At 36.6% G+C, this 13,768-nt stretch overlaps 1 long non-coding RNA gene across 1 annotated transcript in view; it reads right to left on the bottom strand.

The window, feature by feature from the left end:
• Nucleotides 1-6,720: 6,720 nt before the first annotated feature.
• The window catches only part of LOC116156450 (uncharacterized), a 55,976-nt gene continuing 48,928 nt past the window's right edge, over nucleotides 6,721-13,768 (bottom strand). Inside the window, exon 4 of the long non-coding RNA XR_004140265.2 lies at nucleotides 6,721-6,785. This is a non-coding gene — a long non-coding RNA (uncharacterized LOC116156450). The remainder of the gene's footprint in view (nucleotides 6,786-13,768) is intronic.

Below are 13,768 nucleotides of genomic sequence, written 5' to 3'. Positions count from 1 at the left end.
TACTGAGTAATTGCTTTGCATTGGGCACTGTTCTAAGTGCTAGAGAAAGATTAGTGCATAAAATAAAACAAACAAAAACTACCCTCATGAAGGTTACTTTCAAGCCAGCAGAGCCAAACAACAAAACATAAAACTATTAAAACAGATGGTGGGAAGTGCTATAGAGAAAAAGTTAAGTCAGGAAGTAGAATAAGGAGTGTTGGGATTATTAGGAAGATTGCAATTTAAAAAAGGATGCAAGAAGATGGCCTCATGGAGAAAATGACTTTTGAGTGAAGGACCAAAGGAGATGAGGAGATTAGGGGAAAGAGCACTGCAAGCAAGAGGAAACAGCAAGTAGGAAGAAAGGAACTGAGACATAAAGGAGCCTGCTGAGTTCACGGAGGGCAAGGCAGCTGGTGTGGCGGGTGTGGGGAGAGTGGGGTTAGCGGGCGGGGACTGGGAGGCTGGAGAGGAAGGTTTGGTGGGGGAACAGGTCTTTTAAGGACATGTCAGCCACTCTCAGGACTTTAGTTTGTATTGAGTGAAATGGAAAGCAACTGGCAGGTTTTGTACAAGTAATATGGTTAGGCTTATATTTTAATAGGAGCAATCCTGCTGCCATGTTGAAAATAGACTTAAAAGGCCCAGGTGTGGAAGCTGGGAGAACAGGTTGGATTTTATTTAATAATCCAGTTAAGAGGTGATCGTGGGTTTGGCCAGAGAGTAGAAGTGGAGTTGGTGAGAGGTGATCAGATTCTGTATATGTTTTGTAGTGGTGTCATCAGAATTTACCCATAGCTTGAATACAGAGATGTGAGAGAAAAAGAGGCGTCAAAGATGACTTGAGTAATGGACATATGAAGCTATCACTTACAGAGATGGGAAAGACTGGGAGAAACAAGGTAATTTTAATTTAACATATAACACTTGAAAAATCCTGCTGAAGTGAAAGGAAACCTCCTATACTGTTGGAATACAAATTGGTGCAGCCACTATGGAGAACAGTATGGAGGGTCCTTACAAAACTAAAAATAGAGTTACCATATGATCCAGCAATCTCACTCCTGGATATATATCCGGAGAAAACTCTAACTCCAAAAAATACATGCACTCCAGTGTTCATAGCAGCACTATTTATAATAGCCATGACATGGAAGCAACCTAAATGTCCACTGATAGATGAATGGACAGATGTGCCTCTCTGTCTCTTTCTCCCTCTCTACACACACACACACACACACACACACACACACACACACACACACACACACACACACACACACACACAATGGAATATTACTCAGCAATAAAAAAGAATGAACTGATGCCATTTTCAGCAACATGAATGGACCTAGAGATTATCATAGTAAGTGAAATAAGTCAGACAGAGAAAGACAAATATAATATGATATCACTTATACGTGGAATCTAAAAAAAACGATACAAGTGAACTTATTTACAAACTGGAAATAGACTCACAGACACAGAAAACAAATTATGGTTACCAAAGTGGAAAGGGTTGGGGATAGGGATAAATTATGAGTTTGGAATTAACATATACACACTACTATATATAAAATATATAAACAACAATGACCTACTGTATAGCACAGGGAATTATATTCAATAGCTTGTAATAACCTATAATGGAAAATAATCTGAAAAAGAATATATGTATATACAATTGAATCACTTTGCTATACACCTGAAACCAACACAACATCATAAATCAACTATATACTTCAATTAAAAAAAAATCCCTGCTGAAGTGATTTATGTGTCTACAGCCCCCACTAGTCTGCAAGAAGCTCAAGGCTAGGGATACTCTGAGTGTTCTTTGCAACTCCAAAGCCTGTAGGTGGCCAATAAATGTTAATGAACTTTAATGAGTCAGATTACTTACTATGCCATCAGTTAAAACCCTACTGCCCTCTTGGGTTGTCTGACTCTGCACTCAATGGTTTTGATTTCATTAGACAATCATAAACATAATCTGTCCAGACTTGTTCGGTGAACAGTAGCTGCTAGTTCAATTAATCACTGCCACCCACATCTCATTCCTTCAGGAACCTGAATGAGAGATGTTGGCAGAACAAATACTTCTTTAAAAGGATTTCACTGAAACAAAATTTTAAAAGACTACTACAATAGAAATACTGTAGGACAGTCTTATTTGTTTAATGTTTGCAACAATTTGTTTAATATGTGAGTACCTTTATTTTCTCTTTCTGATTTTTAGGGGAATAGTTTTCCATGGACATAAGAGCCCCTGGCAAAAAGAAAACATAAAAATCTAATGTTTTTGCTGCCATGATATAAGGTTGCAAAAGAAAAAAAAAACTTTTATTTTTTATACTACCTGTTATGTTTCATTGTTTAGTCTCCTTTATTTATCTTTCTTCTCTATTCCTTTTCTTTGGAAGTCACCCATTAGATGAAAGAGGATAATGGCATATTTCCAGTAAATCTATAAATATTTATTGAGCAACAATGGGTTTTAACACTATACAAGTGATAAAATCAAGGAAAGCAGAAGCAATTTCTTAACAAATCAAATTATTTTAAAATTGAGCCTTTGCTGGTATTCTGAATATTTGGAACAAAGTAAAAGAAAATATTTTTGTACAAGAGCATTTGTAATATGAAAACAGAGCATGTAACCATTGTTGAAAATTATTAAAGCTTATTACTAATTGCACTTGAGAAAGGTAGACATTCTCCTGAATGTCTGAAAAGATTTATGGAATGAAACATGCAGAACTGCTCACTTTCTTAGTTAATAGTTCATTTCAGTTGCACATTTTATTTCAGGGAAAAAGTTTAAAAGATACTTGACCATAGAATATATTTGTAAGAAGCTGCAGTTTTTTCCCAGAAAATTGGTTTAATATGTATGTATGAATTGTAAATGTAAATATTAATATGTACATATGTAATATGTAAATGTAAGTGTATAAATAGCATTTAAATTACTGTATGTAGTGGAATTAGAAAAAAGATATTATTTTTCTCTTTTTTATATTGAAGTACAGTTACAATGTGTCAATTTCTGGTGTACAGATATTAGATGAAAATAATCAGTCATTTCATGATAATTTTCTAGGAAACAGACACAGAATATAGTGTGGGTAAATCAGATTTTATAACTGATATCCCAGTGCAAGTTGTTTACTATTTATTCATTTATTTAATCTTATTTCATTCAGAAGGAAAGGTATTTTATTACTATTGAAACTCTAGAAAAAGATTTAGGAATAGTTAAATGACAAAATCAGATGTAACAACCAGCAATTTTCACATTGTCTAAGTATATCACTATCTAGTGTGTTGAAATACCACTAAATGAAGAGTGGCCAGCTTGTCCTGGGGCCACAAATTTAAATCGGTTGAGATTCTAAGAATCTCTTCTGTGTTAAAAAAAAAAAATCCAATGTGTTTTGAAAGGTCTAGAAGACATCTACAAGAAAATTTGGCAAACACTACTAACAACCTCAAAATGAATTATAAATAAAATAATCACAACATTGAAAGGGTGGTTTTTCAGGTCTCTGTGATATAAGATACTGAGTATTAGTGTAGACTTTTGCATCTACTGATATTTGGCTTTCTGGTATAAAAATTTTCTTTTAAATCCAACCTGCCTGGACTATTATTACTAGAGACCTGAAAATGGTGCATTTAAATTAATAATTCTTACTAAACACAAGAAACAGATAAGCCTGCATCCCATCATACCAATTTATTATACATTTATATTATATATTTATCATATCTCATATTCATCCATATTCATTAAAATAATGCCACCATATTTTTCCATCTTTCAATTTTGATCTATTTCAAAGCCAACTAATCCATTTTCTATAATATTTCTGATTTTTCTGTTCCATCTATAGACACTGTACTAGAAGTGGATTTTTCTCCAGAAAGTTCAGGTTTTTCAGAAACATTACCTGCCTTTATTTTCTCTAAATTAAAATCTATGAGCCCTAATATCACAACCATAGTGGGCGGGACCATCTCTTTCCCTAGGCTTCTATAGGGAGATTTATGTGTTGCTGACAGAATGAAAAAAGTCTTCTCGTTTTCTGGGCATCCAGGTCCCATTAAGTCCTCTATTGCTCCCACTTCATAAACTCTTGAGGTGGGGTTTAGGCTAAGTTTGCCCAGTTCACTTGGGCTACCCTCTTTGCAAGACTTGCAAGAATGTCTTGCATTATACTTTTGAATGTGAGGGTGTTTTGCAGCTATCTGTTCTCAGCCTGAGGCCTCAGCCACAGTCTGCATACACATGGGCCAGCTTTGAGCACTGTGATTTAGTGTCTCCATCACAGCACAAGAATACATCAAATAAATTCACTTATTAATGAAAACATGGATGCATCTTTTACCTGGGATCTCATATGCAGAATAAAAGGCAGTATCTTTTTTCTTATGAAGAACATTTTTCTGGAGATCCTCTGTGTGGGAAAGAGTTAGCATGGTAGGTCTCAGACTGCTGAGTCTTAGAAAATCCTGCTTGCAAGGTTGACCCTTAGCTTGTACCTGGGAATTTGGCTGATAAACAGTTCCCTACACTGATATAAAGCTTCCTTAAATGACAAGAGTGACTCACTGAGCCTGATGTGGTTTATGCTGAAACCCTGCTCTCCTTTGGGGATTCCAGAATTTGGGTATGTGCTAGACAGAGGGTGCCTACGTGATCAGTCCTTAGTATGAATCTGGGACACTGAACCTCTGCTGGAGAAGGTTTGTGCTGTGTGACTCCACCGGCAACAGACTCTTGAAGGCTGGTGCCTGGCTTCCTCCATACTTATGCCCATGCACCTTTTCCCTTTCCCGATTTCACTTTGTATCCTTTCACTGTAATAAATCTTAACCATGAGTACAATTACATGCTGAGTCCTGTGAGTTGTTCTGGTGAATCTCTGAGTTTGGATTGAGCTTGGAGACTTCAACACATTCCCTAGAAAGGAGAATTTTATTTCTAGCCAAGAGTTCAAGATTCAGAAATCATGCTGTCAATACACAAAAATTTATTAACTTCATCTAAAATATTTGCATCTTTATTCAGGTAATTGCTATGATTACTTGCTTACAACTATTTTTAATTGCTACTCTTATTTCATTCCATCATCAAATCAGTTACTGAATCAGCCTGAGCACAATGGATTTTTCAAATAAGATGTCCAATTCCTCTGCACATTTCTGCCCATTCTGTTCCCATTTCCTTGAGTGCCTCCTCCCACTCTCCCATTTGCAGAAGCCTAATGTCTTTTAAGAGCCACTGAGACACAGTGGAGTGGCTGATGCATGGTTTTGGAATCAGATAATCTGGGCTCAAATGATGCTACTTACTAGCTATAACCTTGAGCAAGGTTCTATAGCTCAGTTTCCTTATTTGAAAAATGCATATAATAGAAAGGAAACCTAGAATAGGTACTTCTAACTCAGGACTAGTTGGTTCAATATTTGTAAAGTGTTTAAAGCTGTCCATAGTACATTGTAGGATATTACTTATAGATTTAGAAAATAATACTGGCTTCATAATTGTTCTGAAGAATGTATTATACTGGCTCCCTAATTGCTCTGAGGAAAAAACATGGTGTGCCGCATTGGCTGAGACCACGGAGTAGGGGTGACGGAGCTGACTTTAAGGAAGAAGTGTGCTTTTCTGTCTTGAGTGACTGAACCCAGCTTCCATTCTCCTGAAGCAGCAGGTAGAATGGGGTAAGTTGTTCTGTGCCTGATTTATGCAATGCCTCAGGGGGGCACTGTTTCAAAAGGTCTAGAATACTTTCACATGAAAATCGAACACTGCCAATAACTTCAAAATAAAGTGTAAACTAAACAGACACAGTATCAAAAAGTCTGCTTTTCAATCTGTAGGATTTGAAAATATACTGAGTTTTAGTGTTTGCTTTTGAGTCTACCAGTGTTTGACTTTCAGTTATAAAACTTTTCTTCTAAACCCAATCAGCTTGGGTGGTTGAGCCTTTTGGCCTTCTGAACTCAGAAGACTTAAGATGAGACTAGAAAAACATCTTGGCATCTGCTCACACTTTCTGCCACTCTGCCCCTACATGCCCCAGAAATAACAGTTCTTTTACCTTTGCAGCCCTTTAGTCCATTGACCCCTCCACATCCTCACTGTTCACATCTACTGCCTGTCTTCACCACTCTTTTCACTTTATGAGATTCATGATTTATAAGTAACTTCTTTACAACCACCCTTATCTCTCCCTTAATCTCAGCAGCCAAGTCTATGCTGGCTCCAGTGCAGCTGAAGTTTGCTGGAGAAAATATTACAACTTTGCAGAATGCTATAAAAATCACGATCACTGACATTACATCAGCTCTCCCTGCTTCCTGGCAAGGCTAGTGGTTTTCTGGTGAGGTCCCTCTCTCCTGGGGAATAAGACTGTGTGCAGGGTATTACAGAGTGGAGAAGTGAGGGAGTACTCTTTTGGGAACACTAAAAATGATCATAAATCATGGATATATAAATACACGTTCCCCATTTATGGATTTGGCCAGAGCTCACCTTAATCCTTAGACCAGTATGTCTAAGGAATTAACCTAAAGTTGAGCTCTGGATCCACTCCACACAGACTCTGGAGTCACACAATTACTTGAGCCTCAGAAGCTCCTTCCCGCCTACTTACCTCAGCTGATTTTGACGGCAAACACAGTATCTTGGAGGCACTCTGTCCCTATTACAAATAAGGTGTGGAAGGGCATTCATACCGGCTGCCTTCATGTGAAGACGAGTTTTGTGTTTGTTTTCATCCTCCAACTATGAGCTGTGAACAACAGTAGTTCTAATTTAGACACTGTTGAAAAATAACTCTTTTCACAAGTCTTTTATCAAATTGTCTCTCCAAAGTTCAGGCATTCCCTAAAACTCTTGTGGAATCCTTGGTATGCCTCACTGAAGAAAAGACCAAGGGAACATTTTTTCCCCTTAAATACCACTGTATTAAACTTGGATTTGAGATACAATATTTTTTCTTAGATTTTGTAAAGGCCCTGACATTTCATTACAGTGTTACATTATTATTTCATTTCAAACAAAAACTAACTGGTTGTACTGCAATTCAATTCTGGCACTAACCACCTGGAGGTGGCAAAGACCCCATAAGCTAAAGGGCACAGATCCCAAAAGGACAGGTCTTACTTCAGATGCCTGCCACATTTCAGGGGTCACTGGGCCACCCACACATCTGACTGACTACCTGTAAATCTGGAGGTTCCCACTACCCCATTAGGTTTGATAATTTGCTAGCATAACTCAGAGAACTCAGAAAAATGCTGTTCTTTATGATTATTGTTTTATTTTCGAAGAATACAAAGCAAGAGGACCATTCAAGTGAAGAGGCACAGAGGGTGAGGTCTGGGAAGGAACAGAGAGCTGCTGAGTCCTCTCCCTGTGGAATCGGGGCACCTCACCCTCCCAGCACATCAGTGTATTCACCAACCAGGAAGCTTTACCGACCGAGTTTCAGTGCCCAGAATGTTCACTGCAGTTTAATTACATAGGCACGACTGATTAGATCACTGACCAAATGATTGAACTCAGTCCGCAACCTCCCTCCTCTCCACTTTGGCCATGTGATGAAGCTCCAACCCTTTAATCACGTGGTTGACCTTTCTGCAATGGCTTACCCCATCCTACATCATCTTGAGAGAGTAAGCTCTCTAGGGGTCCACCATGAGCCACCTAATTAGTATAAACTACCAGGGCCCACTATAAATAGCAGGGGAGCTCCTATCACTGAGGAAACCCAAGGGATTCAGTTTTCCTCCTAGGAAGCAGAGACAAAAGCCAGTCAAATTCCTAATGGTAACAACAGTTATTCCATTTTCATTACTAAAGGATATAATAATAAACAGATGGTACATATGGGTATATGAATTTAAAACAGACAGCACATAATATTTGCTACTATGTACTGTCCCGCAGTTTCTATAAATCTAAGTGCCTTGTTCCGCAGCTCCATCCCTCATCACTTCTGTCGTCTCTTGAGGAAGTTTCTTAGATTCAGTGACTCGATTTTCTCATTTGTAAATGGTGAAAATAAAACATCTACTTCGTTGCTAATTATTCATTACCTATCCTAGTCTCCTGCTCGTTTCTGTCACAGGCTGTCTTGTTCATTTTCATATCCTTTCTAGTGCCTTGCACATGGGAGGCCGCAAATGTATATGCCAGGGATTTTGATGGATTCTGAACCAAAGGATTCAACCATTATTTTCTGCTTCAGTTACTTTCATTATCTTTATTTGGCACAAGGGAGGGGGAAGATTTGGGAATTAAGGGGAATTTTAGCAGAATTCTTTCCCAAAGCAAGAAATGGAAAACCCAATTCATACTGGCTTAGGCAAAATTAAGAATGTAATTGCCCCATGCAACCGAACCATCCATGGGCAGCTCTGCCTTCTGGTGTGGGTTGTTTCAAGACTGAAATGTCACTCAACCCATGTCTTGGTTCAACTTTCCTTGGGGTACCTCTATCCCCAGTTTTGACTGATGGCTTCTAGTAGCTTCAAGCTTTTCTCCAGTGGTCCCAAGATGGCTGGAGACAGACCTCAAATCGTTATACCGCCTCCCTAGGAGAAGCCTGAAAGGGCTTTTCTTTTTTAGAAACTCCAAAACACATGTAAGTACCGGCTCAGAATGATCATCTGCCCATCCCTGACTTAATCACTTTGTTGAGAGAAGAGTGAGATATATTATTAGCTTAAGCCTATCAGATACTACACTTAGAACCGGGCATCCTGTTAGCCCCATCCAAACTGAATTTAATAAAAATGCAAAGTGTGAATTCCCCAGATGACGTAAGTAATTGTTGCCTGATGGTGTGGTGACTGATGAATACAGTTAAAGCAAACTACAAATTTTTTTTCAGCCACTGTCTTGCAAATGCCACCTGCATCCTTTTATTAGGAAGACTGTGATACTTCCCAATGTCTCTCCTTCCTTCCTTCCTTCCTTCCTTCCTTCCTTCCTTCCCTCTTTCATTTCTTTCTTCCTACTTTTGCTATTTCTTTTTTCACACTTTCTGCCTCTGGGCTATTGGCTCATTTTACTCCATCCTTTCCTTCATCTCTCACCCTTATTTTCTTCTTTTTAGTTATATCTGGCTTCAACTGCATTTCAGAAGCTTTGGTCACCAATGAGGGTACAGAACTAAAAACCAATAGACATGTATTGAGCATAGAGGTGATCCTTCTTACTCTTGGGTAACTCATTATGAGATGAATTGCCTCCTGGGAGAATTCCTCAGTTGAATATATCTCTATTTCAAGGAACTCAGATGAAACCCATAGGAAAAAGTTTTATCATGACCCCGATTTTTTTTTAATTGAAATGCCAGTATGTAGGAAAGAGAGTATTCTTGACCTTGAATGTCCTTTGTCTCACAGCACAGCTTGCTACATCATCCCAAAGATTAATGAGTCTGTTTTTAATAGACTAAACTTGGGATTCACAATTATCCTTTAGCACATGATGTTTACAAAAGCATTTGATTTTAATATGCAGTTGTTTTGTCAGTGTAAACACTTTTTGACCTATATCCTTTCTTCTGTATAGCTTCCTCAGCTGGGGAGGAAATGCTACCATGGCAACATGTCAGCTGTTGCCACCTTTTCATGGCTTCAATGGCCTATTCAGAAGCAATTACAATTTCCAAACCAACTTATAGTGAAGTTCAGTGGCAGCACAAGTGACTTCAGCATCCTGCTGCCTCATGGAATTATTTGTACAAACTCCTGAATTTCTTTTCAATTTAACTGTAGCCTCACATGGAAAGTTAACCACATTTAAATTTCACTAAAGTTCCATTTTTTGTTTGATGACTATCTTTTACCAGGAAAGAAACCCTCTCTGAAACACTGTGATGAATCTTGTCCAAATGTAGTGGCATTTGATATGCCATTCTTTAAACTTATATTTTTTTGCAAAAAAGCATATGTTTCTTTGATCTCTTGACTTTCATATTATGTTTATCACTAATCTTAGAAACTGTCTTCTTTTCCTGTCTTTTTTTTTTTCATAAAGAAACACAGATTTACAATTTCAGTGAGTTAAAGTATATTCAGATATGTTTAGATGTAGTAGGGTTACCTGCTTATGAGCTAAATAATCAAATAATTCATCCATATTAAATCCCATACACTTCTATTTCTATTTTACATGTCTTTTAGCTTTTCTTTAATTATTTTTTAAAAATATTAACATTATTGTGTCTTGATGACTTCTGAAATAATTCTTCAATCTGATATTCCAACTCACTAATTCCTTCTTGAGCTGTATATATTCTCTTATTTTTCACACTGATTATGTTTTTTATTTTGATTACTAGTTCTGCTCTTTCCTATGCCCACATTTCCTTCAGTCAGTATCTTCCTTTTTACCACAGAGTTTGAAGCAATGACCTAGACTCATATTGTCCAAGGTGTAAGTCAGGAAGCATGATAGATCTGCTTCACAGAATTTCACTTGTCTGGAATAAACAACAGTTGCTCATTACATTCTACACTGGGATGTCATCCATTTTAATCTCATTAAAGTCCCTGGGACAGACAGACTAGGACCTGGCTTTTGGCTCTTTCCCATATCCATTACCAAAGTAAGTGATGCCTTCTTGAATAACGTGACCTCCAGACAAATATAACCAGAAACGAAAGGAGTACAATTACTACAATGCAAAGTGGGGGAAAAAATCTGAACAATATTTATCATCTCAGAAAGTATTATCAGAATTTAAAATTCAAATAAATAATTTAAAAGTAGCTTGATAAATATACTTAAGAAGATAAAAAAAGATAGGAACAATTTGAAACTAGAATAAAATGTCCCCCTCCAAATTCCAAGTTAAAATATGTTACATCAATTATGAAAAATACAGTGTTTGAAAAAAATGCAATAGATGGAAGAAAAAGCAAGTAAATGCCGCTGAAGGCTGAAATAATCAATTGGAAAGTTCAGATCGAGGAACTTGATCAGGAAGGAGTAGAGAAAAATTGTATATGAGAGAAAGGCTGAAAGATGTGAAAGATAAAAATAGAAATTCCAACATCAGAAAATAAAGAGCCTCAAGAAAGAAAAAGAGAAGAAACTAAAGAGAGTAAAATATCTCAAACTGCAAGTATTCCTTGGGTGCCAAATAGAAGCACAACAACTGAAAGGGTTGAGATAAACTTTTATAAATTGCAAAAGATATTATTTACTTAAAGCAATACTTTAAGAACTAATAAGATAGCTGAGGAAATTTTCTAGATGTGAAACCTATATCATTTGTTTCATTAGTAATAATGAATTCGAAAATCTAATAAAAATGAGATACCATTTACAATAGCAAAAATGACCATAAAGTGTATTTCAAGTAAAATAATTCAGAACACACAAGAACTCTACAGAGATTAAAAAGATTTAAAAGTGATTTTAAAAAGGAATATAGAAGATTATATGAAAAGCAGGAGGAATTACATACTCTTGGCTAGAACAGTATTATAATTATATCAATTCTTTACAATTTAATTCATCTGTTTAATACAATTCAAATTAAAATTCCAGTTAAATACTTTGAGGAGTAAAATTAATTTGCTCCAAAATTTATGTGGAAGAATAAATGTTCATGAGTGCTTAAGTCAACTACGAAAAAGAAAACATTGAGGATATACCATTCCAGACACTAAAATACTAAAAAATCAAAAATAGTTAAGGACAGAGAGTTGTAGCATGATTAGGAAAAATAACACTGCCTAGAGCAGAACACTCAGAAACAGATCCCAACATATGGGAATATCAAATAAGTGATAAATTTAACACCACAGATCAATGGCAATGGTAATACTTAGTAGAGATGCTGAGAAAACTGACTTGCTGTGTGGAGACTGACTGCAGGGGCTGGCATTAATGTTTTTTGAATCAATGATTGATTAAGAAATTAAAAATAAAATCAACTATACAATTATTTGTAACATCAAAGTCCTAAACAAATACAGTTTTATTTCAAAAAAGGCAACAGACTTGAAAAGGTTAACCTTATTTTGTTTTATTCTATCAAATATTAGAGCATCAGGGTCTGGCTTAATGTTAGAAACTCTATTTATCAAAAGTCACATGCTTTCAAAAGCACCACAGTCTTTTTTTTGAAAGCAGGAGAAAAAAACAGCTTTCATTTTTCTCAACAGAAATAAAAAACACCACCAGTCATCTACTATAATTTTCTCTGTCCATATTCTTTTGTGTCTTATAATTTATCATTTTTTGGATACTTTTCACTTGGCACATTGCTGTCAGTAGAGGAAATACAGCAAGATGTCATAATACAACACATTCTTTGTGGATTCTTATCAATACTAAAAAGACACTGAAATTTTCAACTTCCTCTTCCTTAAGCCTACAGTAACATCTTGCTGTCCCTGTCCAGGAAACTTCCCAGGCTGAACCCACAAACTGAGCTTTATTTATGCTTTATTCTCCCTTTATAATGAAAACTCCATATACAATATTAAAAGGTGTATGAAATAATAAATTCCAAAGTAGTTTTTCCTCTGAGTCATAATTCATCATTCTGTGCATGAACCCACAGTTTTCATAATAATATAGAAGGTCAGCAAACAGATGGTCAGTGACTTTAGAACCTCTGGATTCAAAAGATTAGGCTTTGGCAAATGGTGGTAGAGACCAACATTGATACCTCCAATTCCTTTTTTCTACTTGTCACTGGAGTAGTGTCCACCCAGCTAAGACTAAATTTCCTCACCTCTCTTGCAGCTAAGGTGGTGGTATAACTAGTTTCTCCTCAATGAATGTGAATGGAAGTGATGTTCTCAACAACTAGGCAATAGCCTTAAAAATGAAAGTTCATGCCCTCCTTATCTCTCATTTTCCCTTTCCAGGGCCACAAATGGGGAAGAGGGGGTGAACTACCTTTTGCTCTGTGGATCAGGGCAATGTTTTAGGGGTGGAAGAGTAACGGGATGGAAAGTATCTGAGTCTCTGACACAGTGGAGACGGCATACCAGCCCTGGATCACAGACACAGACTACCAATTAAAAGAGAAATCAAGAACTTTTTTAGTCTCTTGTTACAGAGCTTAGTCTTTATTATAATCACCTTCCATAAATTACCCCCAAAATGTGGTGTGTTAAGGTTTGTGCAGGGGCAATGAAACGAAGAAGTTGCACATGTCGGCACTGTCCGTTTCACACCTACAACAGCAATGAGTAATACCGATGAACATAAATGAGAACTGAATTAAAATTCCAGTTTCAGGCATTCTCTGTGTGCATGTGTGTTTATAAGCATATGCATATGTACATTTACAGTGCTCAGAATTATTATTTTAACAGTTTAAGCTATGACAAAGATAATAGTGCTAAAGTTTAGTATAGAAATGTCACCTTATGTGTGTGTAAGTTCAACTTTCTACACTTTAAAAGTCTATTCCTAGGAGTCTAGGAGTGTCTGTCACATTTATAAAGGTGTCTTTAATAGTGCTTCCTAATTTGCAAATTTTGTTAATAGCTGTGTAGTGTGAGTTAACACTAGTTCTTAAGGAAAAAAACAAGCATCTAGATTAAATAATGACTGAATATGTGTAAATGAAGTTCAACAAGTGTAGGATAGTTTTACCAATCTAAATCTTGAATATTCTTCAACTATAATTACATAAAGTATGTCCTTTAACTTTCACAACAAACTTGTCTGGCAAGTACCCTACGGATGAGGAAACTGAGACAGAGAGCCATGAAGTAACTTGCAAAAAGGCCC

The sequence above is a fragment of the Camelus dromedarius genome, chromosome 11, assembly GCF_036321535.1.
Source record: "Camelus dromedarius isolate mCamDro1 chromosome 11, mCamDro1.pat, whole genome shotgun sequence".
Taxonomy (NCBI): domain Eukaryota; kingdom Metazoa; phylum Chordata; class Mammalia; order Artiodactyla; family Camelidae; genus Camelus; species Camelus dromedarius.
The sequence above is the reverse complement of the archived record's forward strand: the minus strand, read 5'-3'. Positions and strand labels throughout refer to the sequence as shown.